General features: G+C 39.1%; 1 protein-coding gene across 1 annotated transcript in view; it reads right to left on the reverse strand.

Moving 5' to 3' along the window:
• The window catches only part of LOC139750037 (uncharacterized), a 462,839-nt gene extending 460,377 nt beyond the window's left edge, over positions 1–2,462 (reverse strand). Inside the window, exon 1 of the mRNA XM_071664374.1 lies at positions 2,338–2,462. The gene's annotated coding sequence lies outside the window, so the exon portion shown is untranslated. The remainder of the gene's footprint in view (positions 1–2,337) is intronic.
• Between the last annotated feature and the right edge of the window lie 17,460 nt (positions 2,463–19,922).

The raw sequence follows: 19,922 nt of genomic DNA on the forward strand, positions 1-19,922 counted from the left end.
AAGATCAAAATGCTGCAATCAGTAAACATTACTTTTAGTCCTGTCAGTTTTCATACTTCATGGTAGTTTCACACCAAGACTAAATTTTAATTTAAATTATGTGCTGTTTGTTGCAATACTTACTACACCAAAATATAAAGTTAATCAACCCGAATTCACTCTCTTTCTTTCTTTCTTTTAAACTATTCGCCATTTCCCGCGTTAGCAAGGTAGCGTTAAGAACAGAGGATTGGGCCAATATTCTTATTTACAACGAAAGTATACATGAAGGTTAAATCCATTTACAACATTCTATAGTCTTTTGTCTCCGACTGACTTTCCCGACCAGCATTTAAGGGATAAGCCAGCCACCTTCTTCAGTATGACATATACCGTAAACACTACATAAAACTTTTTGCCGAAATATACTCTTAATACAACTGAAGATCTGTAGGATAAATATGTTAAACTCCCTTACTTGTTTCATTCTTTACTGCCATACCTTAAATTTTTTGTATCATATTACTTCGTCTTGACTCGTATTACATTCCACGCTTGTATCATGTTCCACTAAAGTGAATTCTCAAGACATATTGTGGTACCTCAGTTACTTATCGCTGGAGATTTGCCTTTGATACATGCTTCCTATTTTTTATTTCATTTTACCAGAGTATATTTCACCCCACCATTAAACTAGAGAATGATAAGGCAATATCAACCTATCGATGTATTACTAATCTCTGTATTAAGGGCATGAACAGCATAGTATTATTTAAAGGCGTTTATAACTTCGGGACATTTTACTCTGCTTACTCATGGATGATGCACCGGCTCATTCACCCCACCCTCAGTAATAAAAATGTTAATTCAAAGATGTTTTTCATTAAAGTTCTAATTATCTGGATACTGTAAATCATAATTTTGGTCTCCCGGGTGAAAATAACCTAATACGTAGCAGGCTGGGTAACTATCATAAGCGGTAAGATAACAGGTTCTGAACAACGGCTATTCTAGCTAAATGGCACCATGGCAAAATCTCTCACTCACTAGGGCCATAAGATACCTTTTTTACTTTTGATAATAGGCCTTGAATAGCTTTCCATTATCAGTGGTCCCTGATGAACCTCAACCTAGTTCATCACGTAATAACTTGCTCTCGTTCGTTGTAATCACTGAATTACTTGCCCTTGTTTCCGATACATTTCTATTGTACTTTACTATAACGAACACCCTCGTTTCTTGCTTGTGTCTAAAACAGAATACATCCTCGTTTCTTTCATCTGTGTCTCAAATCGACTTTGATGACGTTACTATGAATAACCTAGATATTCGTTTCTCACCCGCCATATAACATCTCAATTCACGAAGTTATTCGTGTTACTCAAACCCTACTGAATCTTCATTCTTGATGAATCTTAGTAACAGATCCTTGTACTTCGACCTGGAATTATTCAGTTCAGTGTTACTCAACCCTGAACAACGTAAATTGATAGGAACGTCTGAATAATCTATTGTTGCTATTGCACCCTATACGTTCAACAGGAATGATGCTAAAGTTTGTTAAGGGAGTTAATAGAATACGCAGAAAACGAGATCAGCAATTTTAATTTTCCGGTTCATCGAAACTTTCACTAAATCTAATCCACGAACTCTTGAATATGCCCTATCCCAACTCTGATTCTTATCAAGTATAGTTAAGCCTCGAAAATCATAATGAATTCGTTATAGTTAGCAGAACTCCATTCCACATATAACTATCATAAACGTGCCGTTGCATTTGATTAGGTTACTTTCGAGAAAGTCCAGATACACGAGTTTGGTAAAGTTCTTTATATATATATATATATATATATATATATATATATATATATATATATATATATATATATATATATATATAATACACCTATTTGCGGTTTTTATAATAAATCCTTTATGATTTCCCTCATGAAACCATAATTTATTGGCGTCACGAAATTACCAAAACTTTTTACTACACAATTTCAATTGACAATCTGATCTTTAACAATATCTGCCTTCTACCTAAGGTCAGAAAACCTGTCATTACTTCAAAGACACCCAACATATATCGAATGTTTGAGCAGATATCAGTGGGAATTATGCCACCAAATGATAGAATAAAAAAAGAATTGAAGCGAGTGATAAAAGCTAGGTGGGGAACTTACATAAAGTACCCCTACATAGTTTATACGGACATGACAATCACTGCCGTGAGAGAGTTACCACACAAAGCAAAGCGGAGCAAGAGAGTTTTAGTCTACACACATTAGACAGTTATTCTTAAGAAATTCAGTTCAGTTGTAATTCTGAACTTCTCTCTCTCCTGTGAATACACACCAAAGAAATCGGAACGAACAGTCCAACGTTCTTCGAGTGGCTCGCCGCCCGCACGTTCAGTGAAACTCGAGCTCGCGCGCAGCATCCAAGACCCAACCGTTCAACACCACGGTACAACACACACTGAACCTCACCCCACCTCTATACCTCGGACACCAGCCCAGGCTCCTCCTCCCCCCTCAATCCATCCCCTCCCCCAGTCCATCCCCCATCCTCGTAAGCCACGCCTACCAGCAATGACGAAGATGTGTTGGTGCTTGTTAAGAAAGTCTTTTGGTAATGTGTGTTTTAACGATTACTGGTGCCTCTGCAGTTGTGAATGCCGTTGAACTCGTATAGCATGCGTCGCGTTAACCAGTCATTTCTGCTTGTTCCTGTGCTGTTATTGTTATTGCCTGTGTTTACTGTACTTAAGTGTTAATGCCTTGTTCGCTGATCTTTAATAACATATATGAATACTGCTAATCATTTTGTGTGTAAATACCGAACTATTCTCTTTTGCTGCAGTTCGTGACGCTGTGCTCTTCATTCCTTACTTCCTGCTGCTGCTTCTGCACCTGCAGTGGCCGTTTTGTGCAGTACCTGTTGATGGCATTTCCTAAACCTGTTGTATCTGTTGCCCTTGTGCATGCTGGGTTTCCACGTGCAGCTATTGTATTACTGTTGCGAGTGGTGCTGCCAAGTTTTATTGTTGCAGCTACTGCAGCATGTATATCTTTTTTTATTTACTTTTGTATTCGTTCATGAAAATGATGTCCTTGTCACTAGTTTTATATTTGTTGTTGTGTAGTTGCCGAAATTGTAGTCTCTCTTCTATGATAGATCTGTTGTTCCTCCTTTTCTTGTTCATTGTTTTTATTTTTCCTGTATATGTTACTATTGCTATTGCTTTCGCTACGCTACTTATTGCTGTTGTAGCTATACTTTTTTTTTCATTAATTTACAGTCTATAGTAAACATTTACCACAAAAAAATGGTCTAAATGTTGAAATTTTATAAATTTCATACATTTTGATTTGCAGTTTTCAAATTAAGTCCCTGGTTCGAGAAACGTGGTTTTATTACTAGTGAATTTCTTTCCACCAAATGCATATAGACTAACATTATCGGCTGCGTTCTTGTCTTTCAGTTGGAAATTATGTTAATCAGTAGCATTTCACATCCGAATCACTTCTGCGTTTCATATGATGCGTCAGTTAAAAATAAACAGATTATTCTTGCTGTCACATTTATCAATTCATCTGATGCTTTAACATTCAATATCTATTTGGAATTCTTAGCTAAAATCTCATAGATAGATATGTATACCAAACCTGTTATACATTGGTACATTTTAAAGGAATATTTATCCAGATGTGACATGGAGATATTTTGCAAGGAGAGACAACAATCAAGCCATGTGCTAACTTGGATCATGAGCGAGATTTGGCTATTTAAGGACAAGAGATTTTATTGGTTATATGGGTTTTAAGCCTTCTGCTTACTTGGTTCATCAAGGCCGTGAACCATGCATGCCTTCATTCCACGCAATGCCCTTCTAAGGAAGCCATTGCATACTTATAATTTTTTTCATTAGCCTTGGAAATCTATAAACTCTTGCACTTCGTAAAATGTTTATTTTCTTGCGCAATAAAACTCTTCTCGTACAAAGTATACACTTGAATGACTTCAAATAGAAGGGAGAAAGCCAAGGCGTATTTCATAACAATAACCTCCTCGTGTCCCTCAAATATTCGTCCTGCAACAGTTCTTTGTACAAGCAAAACACACTTGCAATCGAATTTCATAACGTACATAATACCAAATCCTCTTTTTCCTTACATCTTAAATAAACTTTTATGAATAGGTTGATGCTGCTCTCTCCATATATGAATGCAAGTCTTAGTTTATACATCAGAGAAACTAAATATACTGCCGTTCTGCCACTTCTAATTGTTGTCGTTCCTGTACTTGACTCAAGGCTGTACTTGTTACTACTGCTATTGTTCTCGCTGTTAGGGCTTTACTCCTCGCTTTTATGGTTATCATTTTGCTATTGTTCCTGCTGGACTGATTGTGACTACTAGTACAATCCTTTTTTTATATGATATTCCGTGCTGTACTAGCTACTGCTAATGTTATGATTTTTCCTGATGTAATGTCTATTCTTGTTGCTGTTTATGAAGGCTTTATGTCTGTTCTTCCTTGAAATGCTTGTTACTGTGGCTTCTAATTAAAACAATTCCTGCTGTACTGCCCAGCATTTACAAGTAGAGATACAACCATCTTCCAATCTGTTGTTGCTGTTGTGTTAGCATGTCGCTCCTATAGCTGTTGTGACATTAGCTGTAATCATCCTCATAACTGGTGCTGTAATGCTAGTGAACAAACTGAATATGAAGCAAGTGAAGTAACTTAAGGGGAAACCTTTTAAATTATTACGTCTGTTCTAAATGACAGTATCAATTTACAAATTAGTGCATCAAAAAGGGAGGTCAAACATTCTCGCTCAAAAAAGTGGAACTGGATATTCAACATACTTAGCAAAATTAGTTTAGATAAAAAAAAAAAGGCATCGCACAATAAACAGCGTATAAAACATCTGAAAAAACAGCATAAAATAAAATCGATGTAGATTATATAGAGGCTAGAATAATAGGTCCCAAATAATTAACAATGGAAATCATTCAACATTTCACGGTTTAAACAAGCCAATTATGAATGGGATACTTAGGTTAATGAGCAATACAGATTCAGTGGAACAATTATGATCCAGCATTATCCAGTACACAGAGAATATGCGAAGCGAGACTGCCTGCCACCGCACACACACTCAGATTTCCCGACATTTTGATACAACTCAGTTGTTTTTCCCAGTCAGAAACCTGACTCATCTGATAGATTATTCATTCCAGTCTTCACCGCTGTGGATGAATATTCATAGAAGCAGTTAAAAGCAATGGATCTTAACATGACAAAGATATTTCTTGAAAGGATCAACAGAGATATTCCCAGACACGCTTCTGATGACGGATAACGATCCTTACAAATGTATCAAACTCTGCAACACAGAGAGAGAGAGAGAGAGAGAGAGAGAGAGAGGGAGAGATACGACACCGTCATCGATTCTAATGCGGACGCAGACACATTAAAAACCTGCAGTACGGTTGGTTAATGCCCCCCGGCTCACAGAAGAGTTTGGGAACTTCCCTTATGATGGAAGTGCCATGGTTCAAGCATTCAATTAAATCCTCATTTGCGTAAACGAGTTTAAAAGAATTCTAGTCGAACCACCAATTGAAATTAACTAAATGCTTTCTCTTACTGCTTATTTTAGAGCGATTCACACCAAGATTCCAAGGTGTCATAAAGTCTGCCAGGAAAGCAGATGAACCAAAATTAACTTCTAGTTGGTCATCCACAATTTTGCTTTCTTACAGAAGCTTAACGCTTGTTTCATGGCGTCCCTGACAGATAACTTCACCGACAGATCAACACGGCACCTGAGCAAGCTGACCCCCAACACGACACAGAGCGTTGCAAGGTTTTGCAAGACTGACAAAGAGAACCCAACCTAGGCACTTGTTTCATCCCACTTCCCTGATGATAGAGACCGTTCCTGCAAACATCTGCCTGCACTAGGCACCTACTTTACCGAGTTAATGACGAGAAATGTTTTGTAAGAAGTGGATAGCTGCTGCGATCAGTTGATAAACATGTTACTATGGAATGTTCGGTTTCATGAACATCTTTGGAAGCACGAAGGATACAGTAATAGTGGAACTAAAGTCAGAGTACCGAATGCTTTCGAAGGCCAGAACGCTACACAGCTTAGTGGGGGGAAAACAAATAAAGCAATATGAAATATAGCTAAATTCAAACCTCATCAAATATATACTAATAATAAGATATTCTATAAACATCAGTTCTAAGAGCAATCGTCTGAGGCTAACACCATTATCCTGGCTCAATAAGCAACTGCTAAATGTCTATCGAATTCGGAAAAAAAGATACGAATAAGCAACCTCAGGTTAGCCATTGCCAGCTCCAAAGCGAGTTTAGCAGCACCATGTCTAATATATCCAGATTTATCAATACAACTTAAGTGAATTCCTTTCCAGCCCGATTACAAACCTTCCGAAAGAAGGTACTCTAATGTGCTCCTGTCATGCATCAGAGACCACAAGATCAACATTTTGTAACGCCAGGCTTAGGTATATTGCCACAGCTTTGAGTGCTCTGTATAGATAGATAGGATTGTGCGGAGGAGGGTGGATGCGTTGGAAATGAGATGTTTGAGGACAATATGTGTTGCGAGGTGGTTTGATCGAGTAAGTAATGAAAAGGTAAGAGATGTGGAGTAATAAAAAGAGTTTGTTTGAGAGAGCAGAAGAGGGTGTATTGAAATGGTTTGGTCACATGGATATAATGATTGAGGAAAGAGGTGGAGGGAACGAGAAGTGGGAGACCAAATAGGAGTTGGAAGGATGGAGTGAAAAAGATTGACAGATCGAGGCTTGAACATACAGGAGGGTGAATTGGAACGATGTGGTATACCGGGGTCGACGTGCTGTCAATGGATTGAACCAGGGCATATGAAGAATCTGGGGTAAACCATGGAAAGTTTTGTGTTTCCTGGATGTGGAAAGGGAGCTGTGGTTTCGGTGCATTACACATGACAGAGTCTTAAGTGTGGACGAATGTGGCCTTTGTTGTCCTTTCCTAGCACTACCTCGCGCGCACGCGGGGGGAAGGGTGGTGTCATTTCGTGTGTGGTGGGGTGACGGCGAGAATGGATGAAGGCAACATGTATGAATGTGTATATATGCATGTTTGTGTATGTATACGTCGAGATGTATATGTATGTATATGTGCGTGTGTGGACGTTTATGTATATACATGTGTATGTGGGTGGGTTGGGCCATTCTTTTGTCTGTTTCCTTGCGCTACCTCGCTAATGCGGGAGACAGCGACAATAATTTATATATATATTGGAGAAACATGTTGAGGAAAAAAACTGAAGATAAATCATATGGTTATAATTGCTGGGATTCACAGTGAGCGCTTTGACCATGTCATTGCTAATATGTCCACACTGTATAAGGTAGGAACTCTTATATCTGTACCTGTAGTAGTTCTGAGTCGAGTAAGTATATTTTGGCTACTAAGTATTGGAGACCACACCATCCAGGTAGCGGATGATGTGTTTGACCCCAAGTGGTCATGGTGTGGTCTTATACCACTTGGACAACCATCCACTGTTTCCACGACTGGCTTGAAATGGAATTTAGACAACCAGGTGTTGGCATTTGGACACTTGGTGAGCACATCAAATACACATGATCCTACATGTCATGGACAAGTCACAATCAAGACATCTCAACCTCAACCTTGGATAATGGGTTGGAACTACGAAAAATTTTCTGGAAATTCTCCTAGCAGGAATTTTGCAGGTAATAATCCAGTCCATAAGTGGACCTAAACCTTGGTCTCACACAAGATGCCATGAAAAAAAACAGGATTAGTCCTAAATTCAAAAAAGATAAAAAAAAAAATGCGTCAAATTAATAATGTCCATGATAATGACCTTCAAAGTTTTTCTTGTAAAACATGTATTAGCCATTTTCTGGTATGAGCAAAGTAAGTTTATTTAAATAATTATTCAAATGGTAAGGATGTTTTTGAATTTAATGTTATGACAACATTTATGTAGAAGAGGAATAAGTTTATAAGCACTGGAATTATATTCAGAACTGTTTTTTGTCATAAGAAATCAACCTTTCACGAGTTTATGTAGGAATTTTCTTTATAAAATTACCAGATTAAATTCACATAAATAGAATAAGTGTTGTAGAGTTGTACATCAATTAGGTCTGATAAGCTTCGAAATCAGTGGTATATTAAGGACTTGGGTACCATGGGGCCAAAATATTCTACACTCCTTGACAGATCTCTGAAAATTGTTATGAAACTATATATAATATGTACAGTATACATTTGTAAATAAAACTATACAAGCTTTACATATTCCTAAATTTCTGGTAATCGATACTCATTATGTATGCCTTCTAGAAAACTATTGTGGTAAAAGGAGAAATACTAGAGTACATAAGACCAAGAATTTGTGAATTTATCATGATCAGATAGGTACAATAGGCAACCAAAGGGCCTACTAGGATAAGATATTGTAAAATTAATGGAAAGGTCTGTGGGGCATGGAAGTATTCTTTCTCCCCTATCCCTAGGGATATATAGGGGAGAAAGAATACTTCCCACGTATTCCCTGCGTGTCATAGAAGGCGACTAAAAGGGGAGGGAGCGGGGGCTGGAAATCCTCCCCTCTCTTTTTTATTATTTTCCAAAAGAAGGAACAGAGAAGGGGGCCTAGCGAGGATATTCCCTCAAAGGCCCAGTCCTCTGTTCTTAACGCTACCTCGCTAATGTGGGAAATGGCGAATAGTTTGAAGGAAGGATATATATATTGGAAAGGATCACAATATATATATATATATATATATATATATATATATATATATATATATATATATATATATGCATAATCCTTATCCCTAAGGAAAAGGTAAAACTTATTACCAGAAATTGTGCAAGTGGCAGTTTAGAAAAATCCTTAACAGTTCGAGTTTACGTAAAAAAAAATACGATGCCGAGACACAAGACTCAATATTATATATCTCATTCTTAAATAACTGCGTGGCTCGCGGCTCCTACACCAAGTCTAAATAACTACCCATTTCTCAGGCAGTCTGCTACTTCTCCATGCTTGTCCGGGAAAATTAAAAAAAAAACAGTTCTCTGAAATTTCAGACATCCCCAAAAAGTTCACCCGTTTTTCTTTTTCTTTTTTTTTTATCTTAGACATAGTGAGAGAAACAGATTCCAACCCAAGTGAGAGTACGTTAAAGAAAAAAAAGAAGTCCGCCTAAAAACGAAGCAATTTACAGTCAGCATCATAGTTTCTGTGCATCCTGCTGATATCTTACTGACATTTCTATAAGCTCAGACAAGAGATTAAGTAATTGCAAATACTCTAGACAAGCCTCGAGGTCCTTAAGTTACAGTGTAACATGTAGTTATGTATTTAATGATCAACGCTTCTCCTCTACGTCACTACAAGAACTCTAAATCAGACAACTTTAATCCACTGAGGAGACAAAAATAGTTTAAATGGTCTAGACTCTCCTAGCAACACTAGGCACTACACTCCATGACAATCAAAGAAAACGTTATTGATAACCTCACCATGACACATACTCGTTCCATTAAGCGATACAAAAAGCCCATATCTCTGGGGTGTTAAGAGTGAGGTCATCGGTGCACATGAACATGTGTAGGAGGTTCACAGTATTTGTCCAGAGGCCAGAGATTGGTGTTAAGATCTCGTGTGGTCAACAAGTGTGTGCATTACCATACACGTCGGATGCTTACGCGACCCCTAGCCAGAGAACGCCACCATTATTACTCAAATCATTTGAGTTATACTCACGTACGACATGCTGTAATACACACGTAGTATCTTCTCTCCCCGATCTCTAGGGATTCCCTATCCTTATGGATCTCTTATCCCAAGTGATACAACCTAAACTCCATCACATCCACACGAGCAGGGGAATCTTGCCAGCAGCAACCATGGCTGGACCAGGCAACGGCTCTCGCCTGTCCCTGACACATGCAACTAGTGGGACCAGCCGAAACGCGCACGTTTAAAATGCTGCGATTTATGGTCCACAATTTACTTTATATATATATATATATATATATATATATATATATATATATTATATATATATATATATATATATATAATCATTATCATACATGATTATATTTTTTTTTTTTTTTTTTTTTTTTTATACTTTGTCGCTGTCTCCCGCGTTTGCGAGGTAGCGCAAGGAAACAGACGAAAGAAATGGCCCAACCCCCCCCCCCCCCCCCATACACATGTACATACACACGTCCACACACGCAAATATACATACCTACACAGCTTTCCATGGTTTACCCCAGACGCTTCACATGCCTTGATTCAATCCACTGACAGCACGTCAACCCCTGTATACCACATCGCTCCAATTCACTCTATTCCTTGCCCTCCTTTCACCCTCCTGCATGTTCAGGCCCCGATCACACAAAATCTTTTTCACTCCATCTTTCCACCTCCAATTTGGTCTCCCTCTTCTCCTCGTTCCCTCCACCTCCGACACATATATCCTCTTGGTCAATCTTTCCTCACTCATTCTCTCCATGTGCCCAAACCATTTCAAAACACCCTCTTCTGCTCTCTCAACCACGCTCTTTTTATTTCCACACATCTCTCTTACCCTTACGTTACTTACTCGATCAAACCACCTCACACCACACATTGTCCTCAAACATCTCATTTCCAGCACATCCATCCTCCTGCGCACAACTCTAACCATAGCCCACGCCTCGCAACCATACAACATTGTTGGAACCACTATTCCTTCAAACATACCCATTTTTGCTTTCCGAGATAATGTTCTCGACTTCCACACATTTTTCAAGGCTCCCAAAATTTTCGCCCCCTCCCCCACCCTATGATTATATATATATATATATATATATATATATATATATATATATATATATATATATATATATTTATATATATATATATATAATCATTATCATACATGATCGCCATTTCCCGCGTCTACGAGGTAGCACCAAGTAACAGATGAAGACCAATCCAGCTCATACATAAATACATACATGCGCATACATACAGACATACATGTCCACATGTACATGTTCATACTTGCTCACCTTCACCCATTCCCGGCACCAACTAATAAGTGCTAATGGACACTTAATAACATATCGCAAAAAAAATACTTGTCCACCTTGATACATTTTCCAAGGCGATTCACTGCCACGATTTATTGTGGGTACAAATTTATGACACTTGGGGTGAAATCCTCCTCCTGGCTGCCACTTCACTTAGGGAATTACGTTCCCGGGCGCTCTATTTTTCCACCTTTGCTTCAAGATGGTTGGCTCTAACCTCTCTAAGGAGGAAAAGGTCCGTTTTCTCACCTGGAAGAAAATATGAATACATGCGAGGTTACTAACCGCACTGGACGCTCAAAATGCATTGCATGATCAGGCTGCTGCTTGCTGGCGCTCATAGTCCTCCCTGACAACGTCCTCCCACGAAGATTTATCCATGGTCGCCTATGGAAGACTTTAGACATACAGAAAACTGCCTAAAACGAGAAGTGGTGAAGGAACACCGCATTTAAGACGTCGGACTCATTAAAAAGTAATTGAAAGCTTCTAGAAAATGCTTCTGAAAGACACTATTCAATATCGCCTGCAAAAGGACCTACATATTCCCTCTCGCTAGCCGGCTGCCAAGCCCGTTACAAAGACTCGCATTTGTAAAATATAAGGTACTGGATTGGATCATAGAATTTAGGCTTATAAGGCAGGTACTGGAGCGTCTACGGCTATTCAGCGCTCTTATAAGGACTCGAGTGGGTAGCAGTGAGTAAGGCAGGGGAGGGTGAGGAGGCCGGTGGGTGCCAGCCAGGAAAACTTCAAGACAACGAAACACCCAGATAGTGTGATGATCTGGGTTTGCTTTACTTATTCAAAGGATAAAGGAAGATAGTTATTTCTTACCTAAAAACGCTACAATGAATGGAGATTGGTACATGAGGGTGCAAGAGGACGATCAGTTTATATACTTCTCGGGTTTGATCACTTTCTGCAGCAGGATAGTTCCCTATGTTACTATGCTCGAAAGGTGATGGATTAGTTACCAGTGAAAAGTTGAAACTTCTGGAGTGGCCTGGGAAATTCCCAAACCTTAACTCAGTCGAGAACTGATGGAACAAGATGAAAGTCAAGTTTGCTTCCTGCAACACCTCATCAGGTTCTCGCCTCACTCAGGAGACGAAGGCCTAGGGACCCAAAACATGGCCTTAGAATACTTCAGGAACCTTGCCAATATCATGTTAGTTTCACTACCTTCCTCACACAATGAAGACTTAAAATTTATATTATTACCTGCAAACGCATATTGTTTCTTGGAACAAATCCCCTCTGAATACTGCTAAAAGATGTTTGATGTAAAATATTTATTTCATAATGGTTGGTTATCTTTTTTTAGTAAACTTACGCAACATCCGTGTTCAATCTGATGAGATTTTGACTACTATTAGCGACTTAACATATAACTCAAAGGGAGTTTAAGATACATTACATTCTTACGTAATCATGGTTTGAGCTAATCATTATCTTGAACTCATGATTCGCCTCCACCCCACCCTACCTCTCCTACCAGATCCTGGATCCTGTCTACTTGGGATGAACAAGAGCATTCTTTTTTAAGCAGGAGACCATTACAGTAATACAATGTAGTTAGTTACACTGTGTACGAAACGATCGCATTTCATCTCAAGTAAGAATTTCTAACGGAAACGAAGGTAAATATATCTGACGTTTACACATGAAAACTATGTATGTATGCACGAGGTAGAAACACCTACTGGATAGTCTTCATTAGATGCAACAGAATGACAATGATGACTTCTCAGTGTTCTCGAAATGCTAATAATCAGTCTTTAGTACCATACACAAAAGCTGGCCTTTAACAAGCCCAGTACTGTTACTCAGTGATGGACCTTGAACACAGCACAGCAAATCATGATTTCTAAAGGAAATCTAAAACGAAATGGGAAAAAGAAAGATTTGCCAGAAGTGTCTGATGCCACGGTGGAAAATCTTGTGTCCGCAAGAGCGAAAAATTACTGGTCGCTTCAGACGTATTAGTAAGGATTTACTTCGTGCGTGTTAAAGATTATCACTTTATCGCATACACCTTAATGGATAACACACTACCTTTGGGTGGAAAGGCTTTGAGTGAATCTATTATATATATATATAATTATCATTATACTTTGTCGCTGTCTCCCGCGTTACCGAGGTAGCACAAGGAAACAGACGAAAGAATAACCCAACCCACCCACATACACACGCACATATACCTATACATTTCAATGTATACATACAAATACATATATACACATGTACATATTCATACTTGCTGCCCTCAGCCATTTCCGTCGCCACCCAGCCACACATGAAATGGCACCCCCCTTTCCCCTTCCCCGCACGCGCGAGGTAGCGCTAGGAAAAGACAACAAAGGCCACATTCGTTCACACTCAGTCTCTAGCTGTCATGTGTAATGCACCGAAACCACAGCTCCCTTTCCACATCTACATATAACTGAAAAATATGGCTACAAGTCAGCATCCAGAATGAGATGAGCGTTTACATTTGTTTACAAAGGTTAGAGTCTAAAATATATCATTCCTTTCAACATGTAACATCCTAGTTACGGGAGGTCTTTGTAACGATCTTCACACTGTCGAGCTCTCTGCAATATTCAACACTTCGATCACAATATCTGCTGTTTCAATCATCTTTACGGTCTCAAGAACCCAAAACATATTCCAATAATCATATATTTCTCTAAAGTAATAATACTTCTGTTTCGATGGTTAGTTTTATAGTTACTATAGCCATAATTCTAATCAAGTGCTATGGATACGCATATGGCAATCGCGACACATTTCACTCGACTAATAATGTGCAGTTACTAACAATGTCATCGCAAATGGGGCTCTTATATTCTATAAACATTATATACATTGTCGGTACTTCTGTAATATGTTACTACCAGTGTTTGAAAGGCTTCATTTATGACTCCAACCGGTTAAGCCGTTGCTGGTGCAAAGTTAACTCGAAATAATAAACATTGAACTAGAAATATATCAAATGAAATATAAATCAATAAAATACTTTTTTGAATAGAAAGATATAGAAATGTTGAAAAGACAGCTGGTCCGTTCCTAACTATTCTGTTTACTTAAAAGCTTCCTGTTCCAGCATTTGTTTTTGCTTGTCCAGAATGCGCACAGAAACCAGACACCAGAAACTATAAGAAAAACACAGAAAATAAGAGAAAACGGAAAACTCTGGCCAAAATATGAAAACTGAATTACGACGTGTCATGCAGTTCGGATGCTGCCCAGAATATAAAATTTTCTTCCACCGAAATGATTTTAGTATTTGTGGGTGGGATAAACACAGAGGGACCACTCGTATTATATATATATATATATATATATATATATACACACACACACACTAAAGCAAACTTATGCAGGCTTAAAAGTATTGTTCCCGAGATTTGAAACATACGTTTATGAATTTATGAATGTGTGTGTGTGTGTGTGTGTGTGTGTGTGTGTACGCGGTAGCTATGATAAGTCTAGTAATTTTTCTCAAAAACATTCTGATAAGAGTCGTTTAGACCTCATATTCCTAGACGTCTGTGCATGAAGACTGTCAATGTATCTTCTCGAACTTATAAACTTAGGTATTTGCTCATCAACAACAGGCGAATAAAAATGTATTTCATAATGATGCATCATGGGTTGCTAAATGGCAACATTTACTACCTAATCGCGAGGTAAACATTAGGTTACCTGTTGCCAACAAACATGTATATATCAAATAATGAAGAAAAGCTTTATTTCTTTATCAAATGAATCTGCACCAGATATTTTGAGTCGAAACATTTGACTTTTGAGTGTCGGTTGTGATTTCTCAGAAGGAATACATCCACGTTAATGGCTATGTATACAGTGACTGTGTGCACGACTTAATTATCATCTTGAACACCTGGAGGTGTTCAAGATTTTTGGATGGTAGTTATTAAGCGTTAACAGCTTTAGGCAAATGGCCTCGCCAGTCGATACACCTAAAGTCCAAATAACTAACCAACAAACAAAGTTAATGTTCAGATGAATACAAAGACACTGGCTGTATCTCTTGCAGAGTTGCCATATCTTCCACCGATATGCTACTCTGCCACCTAACCTTCTGAATCACCATCTCCCAAATGTCTCGCCTGCTTTATACAAAGGTCATAGACGCGCACACCACATGAAAAAAAAAAAAAAAACACCATAGAGGACATCAAAAACGTGTCATCAGTACATCAACTGTTCTGACCATTAGTGTCGCTAGCAGCCCCCCTCAGTCACAGTTCCTGATACTGTTACTTAACCTCCCATTTGTATAACATTCATGAACAAGACCTGGTTGGTACTGCTCTAAGAACTTCAGTGTGTCTAACAACATTCAATCACAGGCACCAGTACTACCTCCTGACCTCCTTTGACTGAAAACATTCATCCATAGACCCTGATACTAACATCTCCCATAGATATGACAACAGTTCCATATACTGCTTAGCGTAGCGTTCTGATCCCAAAACATCAATGCCATTCCCTAATACTGCCTGATACATTATCATTAACCCATGACCCTATCACCAGTCACCCATTTACCCTGAAATTCCTAGTAGACCTAAAGAGTTCCAGCATAGGAAATCCATCGAACTCCCTGTGGCACGCTAATGACCCATACGAGTATAACCAGTCATGGAAAACTGAACTACAGATCATGGGATATTCACCAGGAGTGATCATATCAATATATCTAGAGCTACCATGAGAATCTCCAGTTACTGTTAGCATCTAAAGTTATCTCATCTAGGTTCATAGACTCAACTGATACTTTCCGAAGACATTCCTGTCAAATCTCCAAAACGGCCGTGGGAGAAAAATTTCTACGTTACCGTGAATACTTCGAGGATGAACTTTCGTGCACTAAGGTGAGGATTTCCATCGTGAAAGAGAGGGAAGTGGAAGTTGAAATCTGCCGACAAGGCATTTTATAATCGCCAAATTTCGGTGAGGAATTCTTTTTACCGCCTGTGTCTTGGCACTCGGGAGCCAAGGATCTAATCTATAACATCCCAAGCTAACCAGAGTGCTGAGGGCGAGCTCTTAAATCTTGATACGATCTGGGTTTTACGGGGCACAAGTTCCAGTCTGAGAAGCATCGCAATTGAACAGTGGTAAGATCTCGGGTCTGGAAGTGAGGCCGAGGCTGCTTTCAACTCCTCGTTGTAAAACCGAAGTGTTTGGATTCCCCACAGTTGCAGAAGAGGTTAAGAACATGACTTTTCTCACTTTCACACAAAGGATCTTCTTTCGCAATGTCTCATTCCTTACGTGGTACAATGCCCCAATAATCCACACAACTAAATAAGATGACATTCTTTACACTGACATTTCGTTTAACTTCGTGTTCAAAATGTCAGGATTATGTTATCATGACTGGGATAAAAAGTTGACCGAACCCACACACTCCATACTTCACCTATGATGGGACATCCTATACACAATCTCTTATGATGGAAGATCCTTACGAAGAGCAAACAAACTATTGTTTATGAAATGAACGACATCCCTGCCATGGACATCCTCGAACCGTTACTCCATTGTTCAGACATCCTTATCAATCAAGGATAAATCTTACAATCACCTATTATCTAATATGCCATTCATCGGTAATGTTTGGGACTCTCGTACCATAAACATCCCTCATCATAGATATAAAGGCACCAATTGAGGACTCCTAAAGGCACCAATTGAGGACTCCTTTCTATATCGTCAACCGTCGAAGTGGGACGCTAATTAGATTGGGACATCCCAACTAAGATGCAATCTACATCGTGCCCTATAATGGGGCACTTTCCCCACGGCTATTATTTCTATCGCCAGAAATTCTAAAACACTACAACAACTGCCTTTAACGAACTACAAAGTACAAGTCAGTGTCAACAGTGTATAGGCAAAGCAGCAACAAGCATTTGTTCACTGCTGGAGTTTATAGTGTAGTAAACATGTGAAAAAAAAATCTATCATCTATCTGTATCGTTCTGTATCTCGAATCTCTAACAATATATCTCTAATTCCCTACCTCTTGTCTTGCTTCATCATTCCCAGAACACCGGATCACTACGGTACATTCGAAAAGCTGGAGCCATAAACGCAAGACACATTGGCCTGAGGCACTGTACCTCACAGATCTACCCACAGCTTCGCCACACTTGACCTGGAGACACGTCCAGCTTACCTACAGTCGTGGTAAACCGGTTGAGCTCATCTCAACACCTAACTATGGTGGATCGGTCTTGCCCACCACACCATTAAGATGATTATGTACGAATGCTGCACATCTCAGGGCTATAATGTACCAGACTTGCCTATCTCAATGCTAAAACATCATGAAACCAGTCATGCCCCTCTGAACGCCATGTACTACTAGTTTCTAAAACTATCGCTCAGTCAGCTCTACCTTTGAGCTAACAGTTAGCAAATCTCCTACACCGTTGACAAACCGTATCAAAGACAAGTGCATTACCAACTTGTGATGGAGACCCTGATAAGATAAAGGATCCCTAGGACGCCCATATAAAGGGAAAAATCAAGATAAGTTTTTGCGAGAAAAGTAACCGCACATAGTCCCATCAAAAAGTTGAACAGTAACTATGTTTTCTTTTTAGCCTTTTCTAACATACAGATACAAGACTGGTCAAACCTTTCCCCCTATGAAAAACTACCGTATCTATAATTAATGTCTGCCTGTTTTGCAATCGTTTTGCACACTTAATTTTGTTTATAAGTACATTGCGTTTACTCTTATACAAGTATACGCACACACACCAGAAAAGGTGGTGGTGAAAGCCATATGCAAGATGAAATATGGCAAGGCTGCTGGACTGGATGATATTACAAATATAATTCTTGAGGAGAGAGGGTGACTATGCTGTTGATTGGTTAAAAGGATTTCTAATGTATGTATGGATTATGGCGAGTTGCCTGAAGATTGGCGGAATCTATGTATAGTGCCATTGTATAAAGGCAATGGGGATAAAGGCCAGTATTCAAACTACAGAGACATAAGGCTGTTGAGTATACCTGGAAGTTGCATCGGAGGGTATTGATTGAGAGGGTGCAGGTATATACAGAGCATCAGGTAAGAGAAGAACAGTGTGATTTCATCAGTGGCAAAGGATGTGTGGATCAGATGTTTGCTTTAAAGAACGCGTTGTGAGAAATACTTAGAGAAACGAATGGATCTGTACGTGGAATTTTTTGACCTGGAGGAAGCGCAAGACAGGGTAGATGGATATCCCTTGTGGAAGACCTTATAAATATATGGTGTTGGAGGAAAGGTGCTGGAAGCAGTGGGAATTTATCAAAGGTGTAAGGCATATGTAAAGGTACGAAGATAGAATGAATCGTTCCAGGTGAAGGCAGGTCTGCGGCAGGGATGTGCGATACTACCATGATTGTTCAATTTATATATAGACGAGGTGATGATGGAGGTAAGTGAGCGTCTTAAAGTGAGGAGCGAGTAATTCAATGTGTGGATGAGGGAGAACTGGGAAGATATTCAGATGTTTGCTTATGATACAGCACTGGTGGCAGATTCAAGCAAGAAACTACAGAATTTGGCGATAGTCTGGAAGTAGGAAGTCGAGATTAAATGTGAAGAAGAGTAAGGTTATTAGTTTTAGCATGGTTGAGGGGACAAATTAGATTGTGTGTAAATTTGAAGAGAAAATCTTTAGGTGATGTGATTTAGATACCTTGGAATGGACATATGTGGTAGCGAGTGGAACCATGTAAGCGGAAGAGAGTCATAGGTAGGGTTTCAGGTTCTTGGAGCACTGAAGAAAATGTCGAAAAAGATAACATTATCCTGGAGAGCAAAAAAGGATATGTTTGGAGGTATTGTAATACAAACAGTACGTGGATGCGAAGCATGGCCTATACACAAGACATTTTAATGCATAGGAAGATACATGTGTTGGAAATGAAATGTTTGAGGACACTATGTGCGAGGCGGTTTCATAGAATAAAAGGGCAAGGAAAAGGTGTGGCATTAAAAAAAGGAATTGAGAGAGCTGAAGGGCGTGTGCTGAAATGGCTTAGACATATGGAGATAACGAGTCAGAATAGGTTGTGTGTCTGAAGCGGAGGGAACTAGAATCACAGAGCCCAAATTGAGCGATCGGGGCCTAAACATGCAGGATGGGGAAAGGCGTGCTCGGGATAGATTGAACTGGAACGATGTGTTATGCTAGGGTCGACGTGCTGTCAGTGGACTGAACCAGGGAATATGAAGCGTCCAGGGTAAACTATGGAAAGATAGGGCCTGCCTATGGTTAGGAAGCTATGGTATTGGTCCTTTGAATATGAAAGCTTGAAAATGGATGCGATCGGATGGGGCCTTTGTTCTGGCGCTACCTCGCTAACGCGGGAATGTGATCACGTATATTAGATATATATATATATATATATATATATATATATATATATATATATATATATATATATATATATATATATATATATATATGTCTATACATAAATGACCCTATCCTTTATATCAATGATCAAAAGTATACCACAAAGACCTCAGTATTTCACTTCAAGAACGCCCACAGATTTCGACCCTCATACATATGCACAAAAGTATTTGACAATGCCACAGAGAGAGTTCGATTCATTATAACATCAAACATACAGTAGTCGACCCTAAACATCACAGAGGGGAGGAACCTACCGTCTTTACAAAAACGTGAAAGCATAAAGCACTGTATTCTCTACCTCTGCATTGATTTGACAACTTG

The sequence above is a fragment of the Panulirus ornatus genome, chromosome 9 (genome assembly GCF_036320965.1).
Source record: "Panulirus ornatus isolate Po-2019 chromosome 9, ASM3632096v1, whole genome shotgun sequence".
Taxonomy (NCBI): Eukaryota; Metazoa; Arthropoda; class Malacostraca; order Decapoda; family Palinuridae; genus Panulirus; species Panulirus ornatus.